Source organism: Schistocerca serialis, chromosome 1 (genome assembly GCF_023864345.2).
Source record: "Schistocerca serialis cubense isolate TAMUIC-IGC-003099 chromosome 1, iqSchSeri2.2, whole genome shotgun sequence".
NCBI classification, from domain to species: domain Eukaryota; kingdom Metazoa; phylum Arthropoda; class Insecta; order Orthoptera; family Acrididae; genus Schistocerca; species Schistocerca serialis.
The window spans coordinates 765,797,427-765,821,237 of record NC_064638.1 but is presented as its reverse complement, the minus strand read 5'-3'; the positions used below and the strand labels follow the sequence as shown (position 1 = coordinate 765,821,237).

The window sequence follows — 23,811 nt, the reverse complement described above, 5'->3', positions numbered from 1 at the left end:
ATGTCGAAATTTATAGGAAACAAGGAGCACTGGCCGACAGCATCACTTTTTGCTTTCATTTGACAAAAACTGCTGCTGAATCATACCGATTATTTCAAGAAGCTTATGGTGAACATGCTCCATTGCAAGATGCATGTGAATGACGGTTTTTGTGTTTCAAAAATGATGACTTTGATGTTGCAACCAAGGAACGTGAAAACCACAACCACAATATGAAGATGTGGAACTGGAAGCAATGTTGAACAAAGATGATTCGCAAACACAAAAACAACTCACCAAGCAATTGGGCATTAGTCAATGTTTCCAATCAGCTATGATTCAGAAGACCAGCAGATGGGTACAACATGAGTTGAATGACAGGCAAATGGAAAAGTGCAAAAACACACGAGAGACTTTGCTCACTCAGTAAAAAAAAAAAAGTCTTTCTGCATTATATAGTTACAGGGGATGAAAAGTGGATTTATTTTGAGAATCCCAAGCACTAAAGAATCATGAGTAGACCAAGGCAAACCATCCACAGGGACCACAAGACTGAAATGTTTTGACAAAGACAATGCTCTGTGTTTGGTGGCACCAGGTGGGTCTAGTCTACTATGAGCTGTTAAAACCTGGGGAAACTTAATACTACACATTACCAACAGAAATTGACTAATTTGAACCACTTGCTGATCAAAAACGGCCACAACACAAAGAGGTAACACAGTCATATTTATTGATGACAATGTTTCTTAACTTATGGCCAAACCAGTTAGCGGCATGTTGGAAGCACTTGGGTGGGGAGTTGTACCCCATGCTACTTATGCACCAGACTTGGCTCCTTCCATTTATCACTTTTTGCATCGATGGGTCACACGCTTGCTAAGCAGCACTTTGGTTTGTACAAAGATGTGAAAAAAGGGCTTGATGAACAGTTTGCAGCAAAAGGGGAAAATCTTTACTGACTTGGTATTCACAAATTGCCCAAAAGCTGGGAAAAATGTATAACAATGGGGCATACTTTGACTAAATCACTATCATTCTTCTGAATTTAACACATTCTTGACAACAGAAAATTGTATTTCATACTTGTACACCAGGTATTAGTCAATGAGACCACTAACTGAAAATGCTGTTGTGTTTTCACTGTTTTTGAGTAGCAAAGCATGATACAAACAGAAAATTTTATTGCTAGTACAAAGATTCTTATGTTTGCACAGCTTTCTTTTGTGGGAGTGGGGGTGGGGTGAGTGTAAGGAGGTGGGGAGAGGAGGTCTTTAGAAATACAATATACTGTATGGTGATGTGAAAGCAGTAATGAGATGCAATGCTAGATACTTAAACAAATGTGTTGCCTTCTTGAACACCAGTGACAGGAAACATTTGTATTTGGAGTTGCTGAAGGAAAGTACCAGAGATGCAAACTTTACTCCTGTTCCAGCCTGAACACACTGGAACTTACATAGCAGAATATTCTGAAGAAATGAATAAATTTTTCCACAGCTATGACAGATGCCTAATGCAGGTATTTTGAGTGTCAATTTGTTGTCAGATGACAAAGTGAACTGGATTCTTGTGGAGACCATATTCATCAAAGAATATAATAGATAATTAATTAATGAGTAAGTGCTTCATGCAGAAATGAATGGAGGAGGGACTGAAGTGCTCAGTGCAACTTCTGATGAGATTCTCAACTCAGTCACACATCTAAATAAATTAGTCTTCAAAGCCTTAGATTCATGTTTTAACCCCAGGACAATAAGCTCAAACACCATTAATGTAGACACGAGAAGGATCTTGCAGTCTGTACCTGGAATGACTTGGCTCTGTACAGTAGTTACTCTGAACAGTATAAATCTTTTCAGAATGTTGCTAAAAAGCAACTGTCTATTCAGTCATCAGGTCTTGCTGACGTAGTCAAATGTTTGCATGCAACATGAGTTGATAATCAGTAGTTCATAGCCAGAAGGCTATTTGGATTCCATGTGCCAATGCAGAAAGTGAGAGACTATTTTCTAACACCTCTGAAGTGTAAAAAGACTGGCAGCACAATCTATCCAACAGCAGAGAAAAATTGACAATATTGTCATTTGATTGAAAACCTATTTGCCGTCAAGCGTTATTTTTTTCTTTAATCATGAAGTGTAACAAATGTCTTTTTTCCTTTTTCTTCTCACACCATTGTAATGTAAATAAATGTGATGTGTATGGCATAATGAATATAATCTAAATGATTAGATATACTTTCAACATAATATTGAAAAATGGTTAAACAGGTGAAATATGAATAAATGAAAGGAGAACCAAGCCAGCAATTTTACATTAGTAGCATGAACTTTTAATTGATGTAAGTGAGCTATTTTGAGTTCTGTAGATCACCAGAATTCAGTGGCTAGTAAATCTACAAAGTACTGCAGCTAAGCTGCTCACAACCCAGGTACCACAGGAACATTATCCGATATATGTGTTAACTGAACAACCAACCTGTATGGACAAAACTACGTCCAGTCTTCAATTACAAGGAAAGACTGGGAGTTCAAGGTCACAAACCCATAATTCAAAACATACTTTGCCTTTACCCTGAGGGCCCTGGTGATCGCAATGACTAACTGGACACATTACCCACAGAACATTAATCTCCAGCTTCTCATGCTAGAAGGCAACAGGTTGTAGGTACAAGCTTAGAGCTAAATCAAACACACAAACTGCTAGGCCTACATCCAATACATTCAACTGTACCTTTTTAACCATCACTTATGATATTCAGGAGGTACAGTGAGCTTGTTATTACAATGAATCCCGCAGAAACTAAATGGAGAATGTTTAACTCCAATGTTTCCTTTTCACAATCCTCATGGGTGAAAAAGCACCATGTGCAATCATTTTGTTATTTATATACAGATATTCAGTCAAATATGCCTATTAACAGTTTAACAGCATAAATCCTACAACGCTTATTCATCATTTTATCTAGCAGTTTGTTGACTTCGTAATTTAATGAACCTTTCAAAAAAAAAGGGGGGGGTAAGGTCACTGAGCTCTTCCAAACCAAATTCCCAGCTCACCCCCCCCCCCCCCCCCCAAGGTATCATGGATCTAACAGTGCACACCCCAAGATCTGAATAATTCAGAACCTTCTGTCAGCGGCTATTTCTCCATGGCATGTAATGGCACATTTTAGTTTATCTGTGTCTCCTACACGTTTGGGAAGCAGTAAAATAAAAGAAGTGTGATTATTTACACTTGAAAACAACTAAAATCACTAAGACTATGTGCCAGTTACTTATGACACTTCACACACAATGCCAACAAAAATGTATGAAAATGATAGCTTTAGTTCACTTCAGGTAATAAGTTACAAAGGCACAAGAAAGCAGAAGAGATCTCAGTGTTTTTGGCAAAAACTACAATATTTGTTGAAAACAAAACCAAAACTATTTTCACTTGGGAAATTTAGCATTACATCACCAGACTAAATTAAAGTTGCAGTAACTGCACAAAATAAATTTCACAAAATTAGATTTAAAACTATTTCTGAATGAAAAATTGGCTGGCTGTAAATGAATTCCTTAACAACAAAGAAAAACTGCTGTACCAGACACTGCAGTGAAGGTCCAGTAGTGCATAGCAGAGCTAAACAAAACCTTGTGTTCTTTAAGACTTAAATAGAGAAATGGTTCAAATGGCTCTAAGCACTATCAGACTCAACATCTGAGGTCATCATTCCCCTAGAACTTAGAATTACTTAAACCTAACTAACCTAAGGACATCACACACAGCCATGTCCAAAGCAGGATTCGCACCTGTGACCGTAGCTGCCTCGTGGTTCCGGATTGAAGTGCCTAGAACCGCTCGGCCACAGTGGCCAGCTCTTAAGTAGAGAGAGAGAGAGAGAGAGAGAGAGAGAGAGAGAGAGAGAGAGAGAGATCGGGGGGGGGGGGGGGGGGCGGCGGCAAACAAACTACAGTGACACTGTGGTTTTCAGTTGGCAACGTGTCTAAAACTTAAACATGAGATAATAAAGGATGAAAGTGTGGGCACTAGCAGTCCATATATATGAGATTCTTTGCATGTAGATGGAAGAACATCCCCTCAGTGTTGTTGACGTAGGTAAGGGATCCTCACAGCCTTAGAGGCGAAACCATTTCATCATTCAAATGAAACGATTTTGGGGAACAATAAAAAACTACATAAGCGGACAGGAATTTGGATCCTGTAACTGGAGAATTCAAGTCCAGCATGCAGTATGTTAATCATTTCTCTACTTTGATCAGTAAATTATGATCCCAGCAACCACCCAAATGACAAGGCACTAAGCTCTACTACGGGTAAGCTTTAAAAAGAAAATACTAGCACAAATAGCCAAAATAAACACTTAGCCTGCTCCATATACATATTGTAACTGACTGCTACAAAATCAGTTACAAATACAGTAAGGCATGAATAGGGGATTCCCAACATAGCTTCCAACAAAGACTGAAGCAATGTGTATTGTGCAACATAATCTTGGCTGAATTTGAATTTTAAATACTTCTTAACAGTGTTACATCAACATTGTTGATTTAAATGATAGTTCAAGACCAAGACTGAAGACTGGTAACTGAAAGGTTTTGTATTTAATGTTACACTCCAAACCCAAGCAACCAAGCAGTTTATATACATTTGATAGGACGAAACTTAAATTGTAAAGAAAACAGTTGATCCAGCATTCTAGTTTTGATGCTTATACTGTTTCGCCTGTTCTAGCAGACAACCATGAAAAATCCCATTTCCACGTTAGCATATGGCACATGGAACCATTTACAAGGGGGACCAACAGATAAACAAGTGCTAGAGCGCCTGCACACACATTCACATTTTGGACTAAGATACCGACATCGAAAAACAGATGGATCAGCTCAACAAAAAAACAGTCTGTACAATTCAACTCGCTATAAAAAATCGTGGAAGACTTTATAATGATTGAAAAATTCACGTTTCCTAGAACTGCATTTATGAATGACGAAAAACAGTTCTCTGTGACATTGGCTCAATAACTGGCATTAATGAGTAGAGGTTATCGAAATGTTTTAATGCGTGAATTCGAGTAACGGTCGTAAATAAGACCTATAGCGTACACAATGGCAACAACATTCAGCAAAATATTAGTCTTACAATCTAAGATTCATCTATGTTACATGCTCACTGATGGCTTAGCAGTTGTCCAATGTCGACAATTTCTTTCAGTCGATCGTTCACTTAAAAATCAATATGGCCGTTTCCTGCCACTGCATTCACAAACGAAACCTGCTGCTCTGTGCGTTGTTACAGAAGCTCCACGACTGGCATTAGATAGCGGCGATATAGTTGTAGTGTTTTAATGCATGAATTCCAGTAACAGTCGTAAATAAGATCTTTAGCATACATAATGATAACAACGTTAAACTAAATATATCTTACAATTTTTTCTAAACAGTGCATAAAGTTGAAAATTTCTGCAATAAAAGACTCATGGTGCAAAAATATTCATACAAATGAAAAATAAAAAAAAAGACACCGATTCGTCTATGCTAAGTGCTTGTTCAGCACTTACACCATGCTCATCTTTTCACTCACTAAGTCAATGGTTCACTTGTAAATCAATATGGCCATTGTAGCCACGTTGCACACGAGACCAATGAGAATTTTGAATGCAGAAATTTCGTAACTCAGTTCTTTATCTAATTGCTACACAAGTAGTTTATACAACTTATGAATTATTTCATGAATATTTAATTCAGTATGATAAATATGTAACATATTATTGTTACAATTTTATAAGTAATGTTCAATTTAGAAGATAATACAAAGTAATATATAATGTATTATATACATTATAAACGTAATATATGAGTTTTAACAACACTTATTTATGAGCAAATCATATTCAAACATACATTCTTAGTCAAATATGCTGCCGGTGTTCGTCGATCTCGCTGTTGATTGATTTGTCTTCCAGGTCAACATCTGCTTAATTGTCACCACACCACACACATGTACGCACTCGAAAGCAAAACTCCAAGTGAAGGGGGCAACGAACCACTTCGTTGAGCGCAACACGAAATAGCCAATGCGCATGCGCCGTTATCCGGGCACTGGTCTACTGCTGACGCCAAGAAGCAAGCAGTTTTTATTGAGGCGGTTCACCGTCCTACGAACTATACGCGTGCATATTTCACTATGACATTAATTTTAATGTATACACGTGACTCACGCTGATGACTGCCTTTTCATAAATTTTTTGTACGCCAAAAACTCACACGTACTGATGAGAAATCGATTGCGCCCACAGCCACCAAGGACTCGCAGTTGTACAAACTAAATTACGGAAATCATTTACAGACAGCTATTTTCTATATATAGAACGATATACCGTGTTTCTCCTTACCACCAACAGATGCATACGGAAATTACTATAAAAAATGCTAGGCCATATCAAACCCTATTTGCACTCTCTTGTATGGTCTCAGAAAAAATTGAGTTATAAACGACATGGAAATGAAATGCTGATAAAAGGAAGTACGGGGATTTCACGAGAATGTTTTGATATCAGTCTTTCAGAGACAGTCTTCTCAAATGAGCAAGGTAATGCGACTGTATGACCTACTTTGTCACAAAAGCTGAATTGAAGGAATGTAGCTACGCTGTTAATACAGTAAAGCGATACAAATTCACATTTCTGCAAAAAAACCACACATAACTGCCATGTGTGTTAGATCCATATGTGGCAGAATAATATGAAGTACTTAAACAGTAATACGAATAATCAATGAGGGTTATTACAGGGCAATGTCATGAGCAGTCGTCGTCCCCCCCCCCCCCCCTGCTCAATCTCTGTGTCTGGGATTAGATGGTTGTTTTATTTGGTATAAAACAGAAAACTAGGGTAACTCAAAGCCACTATTCTTCGCAGCATTCAGTCAATTATTTGACAGTTGTTAAATCCAAATAGTTACTAAACATAAGGTAGGTTCCCAACAACTGAAAAGCGTCTTAACACTTTTTAAAGTTCACAATGCTGTTCTCGTTACTTCTTATCTACTGTCATGGGAGCACAAAAAGGTATACTATCCTTAAATATAGACAATCACACGGCAATACGAAGAGGTTGTGTTTTCTATCGTAAACAACGTCCTTGGGGAGTTCCCAAGAAGCAAATCTTTCATATAAATCCACAGGGAACTAAAGACGTGTTTACATGCTAAGGATTGAGCAGGATCATCATCCATACTATATATGAAATGCAGCATGCTACACGACAAAACAAAGAGAGTAAATGACAAAGAAATCATTTTATCACTAAACGTTAAAAGACAAAACCAACACATACATTCCTTGTACGTTCAACGAGATAAATGGTACCGCTGAATTACAATGGATTGTCCAGAAACAAAAATTCTTTATTCAATCGCTGACAATACATTTCTCTTAGAACATAAGAATGAGAACCAAAGGTTCAACATACATCTGTCCTACAGTTAATTCACAAATGAAAATTTCTTCGCACTCACCTCAACAGTCTTGAAACAACCGATCCTTTTCAAATCACAGCCAAAAGTGAACAACAACCACACATACTTTTCACAAAACAGTACATGAAATTCGCTCCCGCCTTCCCACCAAAGACCTTACACTTCCATGAAAATACTGAGATAGCCCACTTCGGCGGCTTCACGGATTTCACAAATCAAAGACGACAAACTTATTTTATAACCATCGTAATTTGGTGTCATATCATGTGTTAAAAACTCTTGCCATATACGATGTTTATGAAACAAATGTGCTTTAAGTCATTTCTCATATGGTACAAGACGCCTGAAACGGGCGTCGTCATAGTTACTAATCAGTAACCCATGCGTCTACAAACTTTATATGTAGAAACTGCTATAGCAAGGGATAGAATATTAACCACGAAATTTACTAAGTAGTCGGGTCTCCTAATAGATGACCGTTTACAAATAGGGGTTCACTGATATGTCATCGAATAATTGCTTTCCCAGTTTCTGATACAGAATGAGTTTACACGGAAGTACTATAGTATCTTCTTTTCACTATCATTTGCTGAAGGTTAGTTCGCACATACAAAGTGCGACAAGATAATTTAGCATTCAATGGAAATCTCGATTTCGAACTTACAACAAATGCTTAATACGCCAATTAATTAGTCCTTTAAGACCGGTAGCCCCACCCTCTACCTCCCCCTCTTCGTAAGCCTTCTGACTCCATCCCCCCCCGTCCCCATCCCTCCCATGTCTCTCTCTGTCAACCTATCTTTGGCACAGAAAGGGGTAAAATATGCTGCTATAAAAATTTTCGACAAATTACCAGATGAAATAAAATGCCTGACAGACAGCAGTAATAGCTTCAAAAATAAATTGAAATCATATCTCCTTGACAACTCCTTCTATACCATAGATGAATTTTTGAATAGGAATAAATAAATCTATAAATATAGTATACGCATTTTGTGCCATTTAAGGGAATGGGGTTAATAATAGAAATATTAATCTTTAACTCTGTTTTGTAAAATATGTATATATATATAAAAATCTTGTTTCATAAGTGCATTTCTTGTGCACTTGACACATTCCACATCATAACGGCTACCGTACCATGCGATTGATCAATGGAACAAGCAGCCAGCTAACTGACTAACTCTCTTTCTCTTTAATCCACCTCCTCCCACCCCTCCCCTCTCTCTTTTGAACCCCACACTCTTTCTCACCAAAACATTTAATTTATACAATGGCATGGAGATGAAGCCTACAACAAATCTTTAATATTTCAATTAATTAGTCCTTTAAGGCTGGTAGCCCCAACCTTTTCCTCCCCCTCTCCATAAGCCTTCCGACTCCATACTCCCATCACCCTCTCTCTCCTGTCCCTCTCTTTTTCTCCGTAATCCTCCTCCTCCTGTCCCATTTAGTAGGCTAAATTTAATGAAAATAAAAAAACTTCTGAAGTTGTATTAACCTATTAATGTATAGGTCAAAAAACTGAAAATAATTTATGTTTCATCAAACCACTGGAAAGAGTACTCATATTAATAAGCTAAACAATTAGCTAGAGAATGTTATAGTTATTTATGAAGACTCTAACATATATTTTTTGTTTCCCCATAAAATACTAACGAAGGACATCTAGTTTTTTTTTTAATTTCTCAAAGTAAACTGAAAAAAGGAAGGGCATAGTACTCTGTGTTAGGTGTTATCAAATAAGGCACAGAAGTGCATTTATTAAGAGAGTGGACTCAGAATTTGGAGGATGGAGGCTGGTGCTCTGTCTGACCATCCTGATTCAGGTTTTATGTGGTTTCACTAAATCACTTCAAGCAAATACCAGGAATGGCATGTTCCTCTATCCATTTTATTTAACCATCCAGGTACAATACTGTATAGTATGGACATTGACAAATAAACAGACAGTTTGATGCAATGCAATGAAAACTGAGACAGATTTCAGAATATGGAGTAAAAATTAAACATTGGAAGTCACAATGTGTAAACACAATAAAATATGATTCAATAACAATACAGCATATCCAAAAGAATACACAATAAATGATTGAGAGAATAATATGAACAGAAAAAATATTGCATAACATTAACATTCTCATGTTCCAAGTGTTGGTATTGCCAGGAATTGGGTGACATATATTCACATTCCAAGGAACATTAGCAGATTGAGTAAGAAAAAAGGAGTTTTGAATGACCATCGTAAATTCTCATGAGAAATATATCAGTGCAATATAAAACAAACAAGGATGGAATGGTGACATCGAATAATAACAAATTAACTAATAATTCCTTACTATACAATTTATTCAAATAGTCTGACTATACAGAATTACTACTCTGACCAGCAATATCTACAAATGGCAATAACTCAATTTACCAGGTACCAAGACCCCTCAAGGATTGCCAGGTTCGAGCACAAAGACAGTGAAAAAAACTTGCCGCTTTCTCAACTTGCAGAATCATGCATAGTCCTTCCCAGGACTGATTCAGTAATGTGACCTATGTACCCATAAGTTTACATGAGCGTTGGTCTCCACTGGAAATGAACTGACTGACGAAAAGCAGTCTGCACTCTGAACTGTTCTCTGACTACCCCGAGACTAGCTATCTCTGAGATCTGACTCTTACTAAGTGAGCCACTGATTGAGCTTTAAAACCAACTGACTGACTGACTGACTTTGAGGACCTCATGACCTCTGACATCGTAAACTTTCCTGTTCAACTCTGGATACCCCAACATTGCTTAATGTTGAAGCCTCCCCACTTTTCACTAACCTCTTCTGCTCTTATTTGTTGTAGAGGCTGGATAGTAGAAGAGAGATGCTCTGTGCCTTATAATATTTTTGCCTAATTCTAGACCTCATGTGGGCTTCCAATGACATAGCGTATTCACCACCATGAGCCCTTTCTGTTTCTCTCTTGCTGCTCACACTTTGTCCCACACGAAGTACTTTTGTATGTCTCTTCTGGCACTGTTCAGTCTTATGATCATGTTCAGAGTACACTGGGTCATTTAGATAGAGAGTCTTTTGCCTGATCTCAGTAAACATTTCACTTGTCTGTTGTTTTATTTATTACATCTGGCAGTACTATCTCCAGGTCTCTGTGTATCTTGCCCACTTGTTGTTTTGCGACCTGACCTGGATGGTAGAGTCTTGCCTCATTAATTCTGTCTCATATCTTAGTCATTTATTTCCTAAGCACCTTATGAGATTGATTCTATCTACTTACTCATGCCTTTATTGCATAAGGACTTTCCTTCATTAATTCTGCCTTATTACTCAGCCTTTTATTATTTTAGGACTTGCTTGTTCTTTTGTGTACATAGCAACATTTGATGTAAAGGTTGACAGAAAAGCCAACCACACTGATTTGTATCTCAATACTGTCAGCTGCCATCATCCTTCAGAGCTATATACACTGGAACACAGGGCCCGTACAATATCAGTCGAAGAAAGTCTACCAAGGGAGCTTCACCCACCATAAGGACATGTTCAAGAAGAGTAGATATGGCAGGAGACAAATCTGATATGCTTTCAGGCAGAAGGTACAGTCCCAGCAAATAGAACATGATGAGGAGGATAAGACAATGACATATCTGCCCCATGCCGGCAAACTATCTAACAAAATCGGCAGAATCCTGGATTGACTTAACAATAAATGTGTTTTCCATCCCTCTCTTAAAAAGTATGCACTGTTAGATGTGGTGAAACATGACTTGGAGATCCATAAACTGAGTGTTTGCCATATTCCATGTAAATGAAGTAAGGCATACATTGGGTATACTGCATCAATCAAAGAAATATGCCAGGCACACAGAAAACACAATGAACTTGAGAAACTAGTAAAGTCTGTGGTTGCAGAACATTGCATGGCTACAGTGGATTCAATGAAGTTTGAAGAAACAGAGGTGTTAGGACAGACCTCATCTTTTGGGACTTTTTTTTCTGAAGGAGGCTACTGAAATTCGAATGGCCCACAGGCTGATCAACAGAGACAGTTACCACACCCTAAGCAAAGCTTGTGAACAGCCAACTAACATCACAGTGTCAGCTGAGAGTCACTTCTGTACCCAATGAGGGCTACAAAAGCAGAAAGTGCCTGGGGTTTGTGCCCAACATTCATTGATGCTATCCTTCCACCATTCCACCCAATGCATTGTGCATTGGGGAAGGGGTAGGGAGGGATCTCAGTATTAAAAAGGTAGGATGTAGTGAAGATGCTCATTCTAAGGTATCATCTGAAATTACAGCAAAGTATGCTGTCAAAATATCTTGTTACAAAGACAACTGCACCTCGCTGGACAGCAGAGAGCAATACAAAGAGTGATATAGGTATCAGTGCATGTGACATAGAGAAACAGCTAAAATTGCAAAAATTAAATAAGGCTACAGGGCTCTATGGGATCCCTGTCAGATTTTATACAGCATTTGCACAAGAGATAGCTCCCATTTTAAGTATAATATACCACAGAGCACCTGAACTAAATAAAAAGTTGTGCGCATTGATTGGAAAAATGTGCTGGTTACACCTGTCTTCAAGAAGAATGACAGAAGTGATCTACAAGCTCACTGATATCCATCTGCTGTAGAATTTTAAAACATATTCTGAGTTCAAACATAATGAAGTATCTCAAATGGAATGATGTCCTTCACGCCAACCAGCATGGATTCTGAAAACATCACTCATGTAAAACTCAACTTGTGCTTTTCTCACATGACATTGTTAAAGCCATGGATTAAGGAAGTCAGGCTGATTTCTGAAAGGCATTTGATTGGTACCACACAAACCTTTATTAACAGAAATACTATTATAAGGGATATCGAACAAAATTTGTGGTGGCTTGAGGATTTCCTTGTAGGTAGGGCAAAAGATGTTATCTTGAATGGAGAGACACTGACAGAAGTAGAAGTATTAAGTGTGGTACAGGGAAGTGTGTTTTCATCCTTCTTTCACATATTGCATATTAATGACATGGCAGACAAAGCTAATAGCAACATTTGACTTTCATCATAAGATACATTTATTTACACACGTCAAAAAAAATTTTGCGTCACTCCAGTTCCCAGAACTCCTGAAGATAGACATTGACTGTGGATATTGTATTACAGACACAGTCCCTTTAACTGTTCAGAGCTGTCACTAAACTCATTCAAAGATGTAAACAACCACACATGAGCAGCGTCTATTAGACGGAGGGGGTCCAACAGCTGATCAGTTTCAGTCATTCCACCAGGAAGGAGATACAAGGCTCTTGTTATCTGTCTAGATAGTCAGTACCACAGTTCAATCATGTCCACATTGTTACTTTGTGCCAGGAAGGGGTCTCAACAAGGGAAGTGTCCAGGCATCTCGGATTGGACCAAAGCGATGTTGTTTGGACATGGAGGAGATACAGAGAGACAGGAACTATCAATGACATGCCTTGCTCAGGCCGCCCAAGGGCACTACATGCAGATTATGCCTCGGAGGAACCCTGACAGCATTGCCACCATGTTGAATAATGCTTTTCTTGAGGCAACAGGACGTCGTGTTATGATTCACACTGTGAGCAATAGGCTGCATGTTGCACAACTTCACTCCTGACGTCCCTACCAAGGTCCATCTTTGCAACCACAACACCATGCATTGTGGTACAGACGGGCCCAATAACATGCCAAATGGACCACTCGGGATTGGCACATGTTCTCTTCACTGATGAGTGTCACAGATGCCTTTAACCAGACAATTGTTGGAGATGTGTTTGGAGGCAACTCGGTCAACTGAACGCCTTAGACACACTGTCCAGCCAGTGCACGAAGGTTCCCTGTTGTTTTGGCGTGGCATTATGTGGGGCCAACATACGCTGCTGGTAGTCATGGAAGGCGCCGTAACGGCTTATACAATGTCCTCCGACCGATAGTGTAACCACATTGGCAGCATATTGGCGAGGCATTCATATTTGTGGACGACAGTTTGCACCCCCATCGTGTACATCTTGTGAATGACTTCCTTCAGAGTAATGACATCACTTGACTAGAGTGGCCAGCATGTACTCCAGACATGAACCCTATCAAACATGTCTGGGATAGACTGAAAAGGGCTGTTTATGGACGACATAACCCACCAACCACTGTGAGGGATCTACGCTGAATCGCCATTGAGGAGTGGGACGATCTGGACCAACAGTCTTGATGAACTTGTGGATAGTATGCCATGACGAATACAAGCATGCAGCAATGCAAGAGGATGTGCTACTGTGTGTTAGAGGTATTGGTGTGTACAGCAGTTTGGACCACCACCTCTGAAGGTCTTGCTGTATGGTGGTACAACATGCAATGTGTGGTTTTCATGAGCAATAAAAAGGGAGGAAAGGATGTTTATGTTGATCTCTATTCCAATTTTCTGTACAGGTTCTGGAACTCACAGAACCGAGGGAAAAAAATAAACAAATAAATAAATTTATGTGTATATAATGAGATTCTATTTGAAAAATTCTGCAGAATTATTAAGGCAGATTTTGATAAGATTCCAAAGTGGTGTAAGGATTGGCAACTTGTTTTAATGCACACTTCACAAAATCAGAAAACGTAGTAACCTATGACTACAATATCAGTGAGCCACTATTAGAATCAGTCATCTCATACAAATTCCTGGGTGTAATAATTTCTACACATGTGAAGTAGAATGATCACATAGGCTCAGTAGTATGCAAAGCAGATGGCAGGCTTTGGTTCAATGATAGGATACTGGGAAAATGCAGTCAGTGTACAAAGAAGATTGCTTACAATTTACTTGTGTGCCCCTTGTAGAACATTGCTCAAGTTTGTGGGACCCATATCAAATAGGACTTACGCAAGATAATGAATGTACACAAAGAAGGCAACACAAATGGAAAACAGTTTTATTGACTCACAGGATAGCATCACAAAAATGTTGAGAAAGGTTTATTGGCAAGCTCTTGAAGAAAAGTCTAATTCCAAGAATGTATATTAAGTGTAGAATCTAAAGATATTCTTTAGGCATCTAAACATCACTCAGGTAGCGATAAATGAGGTTTTTTTTATGCACAGAGGCATTTAAACAGTCATTTTTCGCACACTCCATATACAACTGGTACATGGTGATAAACAAAACACATGTTAACAAGCTAAGTACCTTCAGCCACACACTACACAATTGTCTACCAACTGTATGCATATATGTGGACATAATTGTGTCTGTAGATTTTCCAAGCAAGTACAATGCTGTCTCTCAGAAACATTTAAACTTCAAATGGTTCAAGAAACAAAATCTTCCCACTGTTTTCAGAAGTATGCTGTCAGATATAGCATTCTAAAGTGATACTCTTAAAATGCAGGATTTTTTTTCATTTAATGTCATCAGAATCATGGAATGTCTGTCACCGCTGGCCGGAGTGGCCGAGCGGTTCTAAGCACTACAGTCTGGAACCGCGCGACCACTATGGTTGCAGGTTCGAATCCTGCCTTGGGCATGGATGTGTGTGATGTCCTTAGGTTAGTTAGGTTTAAGTAGTTCTAAGTTCTAGGGGACTGATGACCTCAGAAGTTAAGTCCCATAGTGCTCAGAGCCATTTGAACCATTTTTGTCTGTCATCTTCGTTATTAAATCAAATTATTCTCTTAGATATGCCATTTCTTTCCTAGTTTATTAACCTTTTGTGTAAGAAATAAAACACATAAATTCTGGAACATTCTGTTTGGTAAATCTATCAGATTCTAAGTTTTTCTTTGTTTTTGTTTATTGTTCATGATGAAAAATTCAGCTGCTTGTAAAATTTTACAACTGTAGTGAATGTTTTTGTCATAGGCATTACATGTAACAATTGTGTATATCCCACCAGAAAAAATGTTTTTATTTACTGCTTTCACCCTTACATCTCTGACATATTGTAATTACTTTGTGGGAACTGTATTCCTTACTGAACATGACAGACAGATACTGTGGGTTTGTTAAGCATGGACGCTAAAATGGACGGACAAAGCATGAGAACAATGTAACAGGAGGCATCCTATACTAAACAGCTTCCTTATTGGAATTTTAACAGGCACAGTTAGTTGCAGAACCTATTTACAAAGTAAGTACCACAATAACGTCTGTTGGAGGTACTGTATAAGTATATCTAATCTAACACAATGATCAAAGAAAATACAGTTACAAATAAATAGACTTGTGGTACCATAGATGAAGGTAACCTGACACAGTGATCAAAGCAATATACAATATAAAAGTAAATGAACCTGAGGCACTATAAGTGTAGCTAGCCTAGCTCAGTGACTACATCAACACAAGATACATACCAATGAACTTCAAGTACCATAGGTAATCTAACACATGTCAGGATTTCAGTCTTAAACAGCCACATGCAAAGCACCACAGTGGTTTGTGTATAGTTCATCAAAAGACATAGTATCTTCTCCATCTGCACCTATAAACATACTCTGCAAGCCACCATATTGTGCATGGTGGAGGGTACCCAGTACCACTAATAGACATTTCTAAGCCATGGTGGCTTGGTTTGCTGGCCTAACTGCCTCTGGCACCAGTGTCGATAGTCACTTCCCTTGTGACTTACCTTTGGTTTTTCTGGTTGAGGTGTGGAGGCTCAGTGCAGGGCCTGGCAGTGCCTGGCAGAGGGGTTTGGTTGGGCCAATTGGGGTTTGACAATGCATAACCCAGTCAGATCACCGAGCGACTTGTTGAATGTGGGGCAGCTGCTAAAGGAGGTGATGAAGGTTGTGCTCTGGATCTCTGGTGACAGGGGTCTCTTTCTGTATTTTGAAAAGGAGTCAAGACAATAACTGACAGTGGGGAGAGTGCACTATAACATACTGCCTACTAATATTCTTGTCCTGTGGTTTTATTGTTTAAAAGGAAAATTGGCATAATATTATTGTGTCTTGTTCGGCGAATAATATGTCTTTGTTTGTTCTGCAGTGTGCCTTGGCTTGAGAGTGGCCAATAGTTGTTAGTGCGTCTTCTTTGAATCTACATGATTCTCTTAATTGGTAAACCGATTGTGTGCACCCGCTTGGGGTGCAATGTTACGAATTGAAGTGGTAACACCAGTGAGTGGCACTATACCCAGTGCGAATGTCATGGTACTGTATCAGGTACTGGGTATGAATCTGAAATCTAATTGTGATTTAGTAATGTATATTTATTCTAAGCTATGTTGATGTGTTTTAGTCATAACTGAATCACGTAGGGCTACTTCTGAGTGATATTTTCTGCTTCGCTTAAGCTAACCTTAACTGGTGTTTCTTAAGGCATTTTAATAATACTTATTCATGTCTCAGTGGGTTTAACTGCAACTGCTCTGTTTGTACTTGCACCTTGTCAGTTAAATGTACTCACTTATCATCTTACCTAGACAGAGGCATATGTATTTATTGTGTATGACAAAATCCATTTAATTATCTCTGTCAATCTTAGTGTGGTTCCTCTGATCTGATTAATAGCCTTGTGAAGGCGTGGTGTGTGTGTGTGTGTGTGTGTGTGTGTGTGTGAGAGAGAGAGAGAGAGAGAGAGAGAGAGAGAGAGAGAGAGTCTATATATTAGACTATTTATTTAAGTTTGTCTTTAACCATTTGTTTTACCTGAGGTTATGAGTTGTATTTATCTTGTTAAAGAGAGTCTCCTCATTTGTTAGTGTATGTTCTGTTACTGTTTGAGGGTACTGCCTCACATGTGATTTATATTCACTGTTGATTGTGAAACACACAAGCCTACCTTGGTGTTAGGAGCCATGTCTTCTCGACTGTGACCTTGGTGGCATTTTGTCCAACGTCCAAGGTCTATGTTATTGGTGCAGGAGCGCTTTGCCACGTCATCTGTCATACCTAGCACAAGGTGAGTAGTTGTCTTGTTTTTTGGAGCTACACCTGGATTGAGCAACTACTGCCAGTGTTGTAGGCTGTGGAGTTTAGTGGAATTAACTCATGAACTTTGTAAATTGTAATCAAGCTGTTGACCTTCTTACTGTTCATAAATGAAGAGTTTTCAAATTCTCTACTATTTGTTCTTCTCATAATCAGATGTGCTCTTTATTTGGTAAATGTAGTTTCTCTTTACTGAACGATTCAAATTTCATTCTTACTGTCCATAAACTCAGATGCTTTGTGTTTATTGAATACTGTTTGCATTTGATAATATTGGTAAATTTCAATAGTTTGTCACTTTATATGTCACTATAATTCTGATGGTTTTCACATTGCTATTAATCTGGAATTTAGTTGGTCAGGATGTTTTTCTTAAATAAATGTTAATTTGGTGAAAATGACAAACTATCTGATGGGTCTCCCTTTTCATGTGTTGATGTTTGATCCTTTCCTATCCTGAACCTGTTACCTGGATTTAAATTGGTAACAGAATGATCTTGGGGGGGGGGGGGATTTTCATATTTTCATTCCTGGCTTGTTTGTCATTTTCACCTTACTTAGTTCACATTATGCAATTGTTAGAATACGGTACTCTTATCAGTGCACTGATTTTTCTTTGTTTTCAGGAGGTTCCTCCTGCGCCATGAGCTCCAGAGCTTGTCCTGGGATTTCCCACCTTAAATGCAAACAACTTCTCTATGAACTGTGAATCTGTGGGCTTCCTATGGATGGAGGCATACCCAAGTTAGCGATCCAGCTGCTTGCAGTGGTTGGTTGCTGCCTTTCACCTGCGGCAGACACCATTGGCAACGTAGGTGACTTTCTCTCCAATATTTTCACTGAGTTGGAGAAATTGTGCCATAAATTTCATTTCTTGAGGTGAATCAGTCCACTGCAAAACAAGTGTGCCAATAACAGGCACATTTAGCTCACTTGGGGAACCTCTAACCGAGCTTGGATTTAGAGCTCTTATAGATTCTGAAGGATAGCTTTGGCAGCAGTTAATTGATAGAGTCAGTGAGTTGCAATTCAGCGTAGTGTTCTCAAGCTTGTGGCAGTTCAGGTCATGCGCAGGAACATTCACTGAATGATCAGCCAGTCACTGATAGAGATTTGAACCTCAGGGAAGTAGTAGTTTCTTGGGTCATTTTGGTAAACTGCCAAAAGATTTCAGAATTAGCAGTCAAGAGCTTACTTCAGATCCAGCAATTTGTTTGATTGCTGGTATGTTTTAAGGTTCACACTGATGCATTACGCATGCCTCACTCTGTGATTTTGTCCTCATTATATCCCTTAATGAGGGGTTGTTTGAGTGTTGTAGTCTCTGAAGTCTAGCAGCAATAGGGCACCTCACAGAAATTAAGGACGCAGATTCTAAATAGTAAATTATCTGCACCTATGTGCATTGAGTTGGAGTGCAAGTTTTATTGGAGGGTGTAAGGGACTTCAGAAACATTAAGCCAGTACTTTAACATATGCGTACAACTGTGTCAGTTCTCGGAGAGTGTTTCTAATATGTTAGATGGGATGAGACCTCAGGATCGCTCTTGCTTGAACTTTTCCCACTGGCCTAGTATGTTTGAACAGTTTCAAGAGCTGATTAAGTCTATAGAGACACTTTTGTTTTTAGACAAACAATGCAAGAGGGAGAGTGGAAAGTGGATATAGCCCTTGAGTAATGAACACGCAATGGCACAAGTGGTAAATTGGGTTTCTTATTACAGACAGTGTTATTGTTGTGGAGTGCCAGATCATTTAGTGTGCAAGTGTCCTGTTAAGGGAAATCCTAGATCTACTAGCTGACACCATAAGAGGTGGGGTCACAAGCGCCCAGGTATCTGGCCTTTGGATTGTACGGCTAGTGTTGCTAAGTATCTGACTCTTCCATATATATGTGCCCGACTCCGACGAGAATCTTTGTGTGTGCTCCTTGATTCGGGCAGTTTGGTGTCATTGTTAGACTACCAGTGGCATTTGAAATTCTGTCATTTGTGTAAATTCTCTTCCCTGCATCCTGTCACTCAGAGATGTCGTGTAGCCAATGGGTGGGAGTTACCTCTAGTGGGCAAGGTGTGAGGCAGCTTGTCTGTCAGAAATTTTTCTTGGCTGGTCGATCTGGTTTTGCTAAAGGATCTTAAATTACCTTTACTATTGGGTTGTGATTTCAATCAGTGCTCTGGTCTGGTCCTTGACTATATGAGTGGCACTATTTTCTTTGATTTTCACTAGCTCAAAAGATTTCCCTTTGTTCTTGCTGTCACCCCTCGTGGGATAATTTAGTCAGTAGCGATGGCACTGGGTTTGAGTTGAGTCATCTGCCACCAGGCAGGTAGGTAGTTGAGCTGTTAGGACAGTATTTTGATGTGTTGTCCAATAAATAGGTTATTAGGAATCTGGTTGACTAAACCATCCACTTAGTCGGTAATGTACCAGTCCATCAGTCTCCTTGCAGACTGTCGCCTCCTAAGGGAACAGGTTGAAGGCGCGTTTCAGGATGGACTGATCAGGCTGTCTACTCCCCCCCCCCCCCCCCCCCCCCTTGTTTCTCTCATATTTCTCCTTCCCAAGGATCAGGGGCAAGGTTTTTGAAACATCACTGACTATTGCTTTCTCAATAGGAAGGTCATTATGGAATCAGTCCCATTACCTGAGCTCCATAACGGTTTCACTTGGTTTTTGGGTGCAGCGCATTTTACAGTTCTGGATCTCAGTCAGGCCCATTATCAGATTCCCCTGGAAGAACAATCCAAGCCTGTGACAGCCTTTTCCACCGATTGGAATCTCTTTGAGTATAACCAGGTTTCCTTTGGTCTGGCTACTGGCACCGCTGTTTTATTCCATTAACTAGATGCGGTTTTGGGAATTTTGAAGTTTGTGTGTGTGTGTATAATTATTTGGATGATGTTGTAGTTTATAGTTTTTCATTTACTGTGCACCTTTCCTACCTTGGACAAGTTTCATGTAAAATTTGGGCAGCAGGTTTGATGGTTAAGCCTTCCAAAGTAACCTTATGCAGGTCGCAAATACCCTTCTTGGGACACTTGTTTTCTCTTGATGGAATAAGATTGACCAGAAGAGAACTAAGGATTTAAAGGCCTTCTTTCCAGCCAAGAATAAGAGGGAAATCGCTATGTTTGTCAGAATGGTGAATTATTTCCAGAAGTTCGTTCCTAACTTCGCATAGTTGGCAACCCTGCGTAAGAGGTGGGTTGAATTTACCTGGGCAGAGAGTCAGCAGCAGGCATTTGAAGCAATTAAGGCCGTAATTACAAACCATCCGGTTTTGTCTGTTCTGGATTTTGAGAAAACTTTTGTTGTACAAACTGATGCTTTCCATGCCGGGTTTGCCTCGGTCCTCTTACAAGAACATTATGGGAAAGGACATCCATTACCTTATGCCTCGAGGAAGCTGTCAGGTCCAGAACTTAACTACTCTGTCTATGGATGTGAGCCACTAGCAGTGTTGTTTGCCCTGGAAAACTTCAGCTTTTACCTGGAACATAAGCAATTTATTTTGGAAATGGATAATCAGGCCCTTAGTTGGGTATTGGCTAGGCCTTGTAAGCCTGGTAGAATCATGCGCTGGGCTGTTCGGGTATCGGCATTCTGCTTCCAAGTAAAACACATTTGGGGATCAGAGAACCAGGTCGCTGATGCCCTTAGTACCATGTTTAGTCGAGAAGACAGTGAAGCACCAGGAGTCACAGAACGTTGTCAATACTGTTTTGGTGGAGGTAACCCAGCTATTCTTTGACTTGAAGGATAAGCAGGATGCTGATCCAAGTTGGGGTCCTATCAGAAGGAAGTTGGTAGTGGGGGAGTCTCTGCCTAAGTATTTATTAAGGGAGAGCATTTTGTGCAAGGAAGTAGGAGACCTCCCGGAATTCAAGATATGCATCCCGGCTGAATTAGTCCCCTCAGTATTTTGGTACTTTCACGACTCTCTGATGGGGGAGGGGGTGGGGGGGGGGGTGTCACATTGCACTATATAAAATCCTCACCAAGGTGCGGGATGACTTTACCTGGCTGTCCTTGTATCAAGACATACAGTGCTTGGTTAAATAATGCGAGATGTGCAATATGGTCAAACCAAATTCCACTTCACCTCATTGTTTCTTACAATCCCAACAGGAACAGAATCCTCTGGGCAAAATTTTTGTAAAGCTTATAGGCCCTCTTCCATGGACTAAGAGAGACAATAGGTACTTACTTGTCACTGTGGATGCCTTTTCCCAGTTCATCTGGCTCCTCCCTACCCGTGGAGTTACCGCATCCAATACGATCCAACAATTGGTTAGTTATACCTTGGTTCGGTCCTCCAAGAGTCTTGATGAGTGACAATGCTCCAGCCTTCACTTCTAAACAACTTAAAGATTTTTGCTTTAATCAGGCTATCAAGTTTGTCATTGCTACCCCATATTATCCTCAGGTATCCTTCGCTGAAAGGGTAAATACAATCTAAAGGTAGCTTTGATCATTTACCATGCTAGGGCTTCTAGCAAGTGGGACACTAACCTCCCCTGACTTAGCCTAGCATTTAATTCAACCAAACATGAGGCCACCAGAGCAGTCCCTGCCACCCTCATGTTTGCCTACTCATTTCTAATTTATGGGATATCAATGATTTGTTGCTAAACTCAGTTACCCCTGGTGTCCTTAGAAAGAACTGGGAGCGTGCCAAGAGGAACATCGAATTGGCTCACCTTCAGAAGCCCGCTGACATAATCTGGTAGGAGACATTTTCAGAGCAGGGTTGGCGATAAAATTTTCATTAAGAATTTTGTAGGCCGGGCAGGGAAGGATGAGAGTGGTGTCAGTAAACTGTCTCCATGGTTTTGGGGCCCATGTGTCGTGGTTAAGCTCTTGAGGCCGGTCAATCTTAGGGTCGGTAATACCTTCAGGTTCCATTTGAGTCAGGTGAAACTTGCAAATTAAGTACTGCCCTAGAACCTCACTCAGAGTCTGCCTGCTTAGCTGGATGGTAACATGCTTGCCTCTCATGCAGTGGGTCCAGGTTTGATTCCCTCCCGGGTTGGAGATTTTCTCCGCTCGTGGACTGGGTGTTGTGTTGTCTTCATCATCATTTTATTCTCATCACTGGCACGTGAGTCACCCAATGTGGCATCGACTGAAATAAGACTCGCACTTGGCGGCCAAACTTCCCCAGATGGGGCCTCCCGGTTAGCAATGCCATATGATCATTTCATTTTTCACCTCACTCAGAGAGAAAAGAAGAAAGGGGGAGGGGAGAGGGAAGAGTCCTTAGGTTTGGGAAGCAGAAGTTGAGCCATGAGGCTTGGTTTGCTGGCCTAACTACCTCTGGCACTGGTATCGATACTCACCTCCCTTGTGACTTATTTTTGGTTTTCCTGGTTGAGGTGTGGAGGCTCGGCATGGGGTCAGTGAGTGGTGAATAGCACATGACAGAAGGAGGAGGGCTGGAGCTGCAGTGCCTGGGTGTGGGGTTTGGTTGGGCTGATTTGGGTTGGACAATGCATGAACCCAGCCAGATCACTGAGTGACATGTCAAATGTTGGGCAGCCGGTAAAGAAGGTGACGAAGGTTTCTGCTCTGGAGCTCTGGCAACAGGGGCCCCTTCCATAATTTGAAAAAGAGTTAAAAGGATAATTGATGGTGGGGAGAATGCATTGTAACATACTGCCTATTGATATTCTGGCCCTGTTTAAAAGGAAAATTGGCCCAATATTATTGTCTTGTTCAGCATATAATATATATTTGTTTGTTATGCAGTGTGCCTTGGATTGAGAGTGACCAACAGCTGTTAGTGTGTCTTCTATGAAGCCATGTGATTCTGTTAATTGATAAACTGATTGTGTGCACTTGCTTGGGGTGTAATGTTACAAATTGAAATGGTAACACCGGTGAGTGGCACTGTACCCAGTGGAAAATGTCATGGTACTGGATCAGGTACTGTGTATGAATTTGAAATCTAATTGTAATTTAGTAAAGTGTGTTTATTCTAAGCTACGTTGATGTGTTTTAGTCATAATTGAATTATGCAGGGCTACTACAGAGTGATATTTTCTGCTTTGCTTAAGCTCACCTTAACTGGTGTTTCTTAAGGCATTTTAATAATACTTATTCATGTCTCAGTGGGTTTAACTGCAACTGCTCTGTTTGTACCTGCACCTTGTCAGTTACATGTACTCACTTATCATCTTACCTAGACAGAGGCATATGTATTTATTGTGTACGACATAATCCATTCTAATTATCTCTGCCAATCTTAGCATGTTTCCCCTGATCTGATTAAAAGCCTTGTGAAGGTGTGGGGTGCCTCTCTCTCTCCCCTGCCCCCCCCCCCCCCCCCTCTCTCTAGTTTATTTATTTAAGTTTGTCCTTATCCATTTGTTTTACCTGAGGTTATGAGTTGTATCTATCTTGTTAAAGTGAGTCTC

The 23,811-nt window shown here is 39.9% G+C and overlaps 1 protein-coding gene across 1 annotated transcript in view; it reads right to left on the bottom strand.

The window, feature by feature from the left end:
* The window catches only part of LOC126482357 (uncharacterized), a 238,508-nt gene extending 230,910 nt beyond the window's left edge, over positions 1-7,598 (bottom strand). The window contains exon 1 of the mRNA XM_050106441.1: positions 7,506-7,598. The gene's annotated coding sequence lies outside the window, so the exon portion shown is untranslated. The remainder of the gene's footprint in view (positions 1-7,505) is intronic.
* Positions 7,599-23,811: the final 16,213 nt, after the last annotated feature.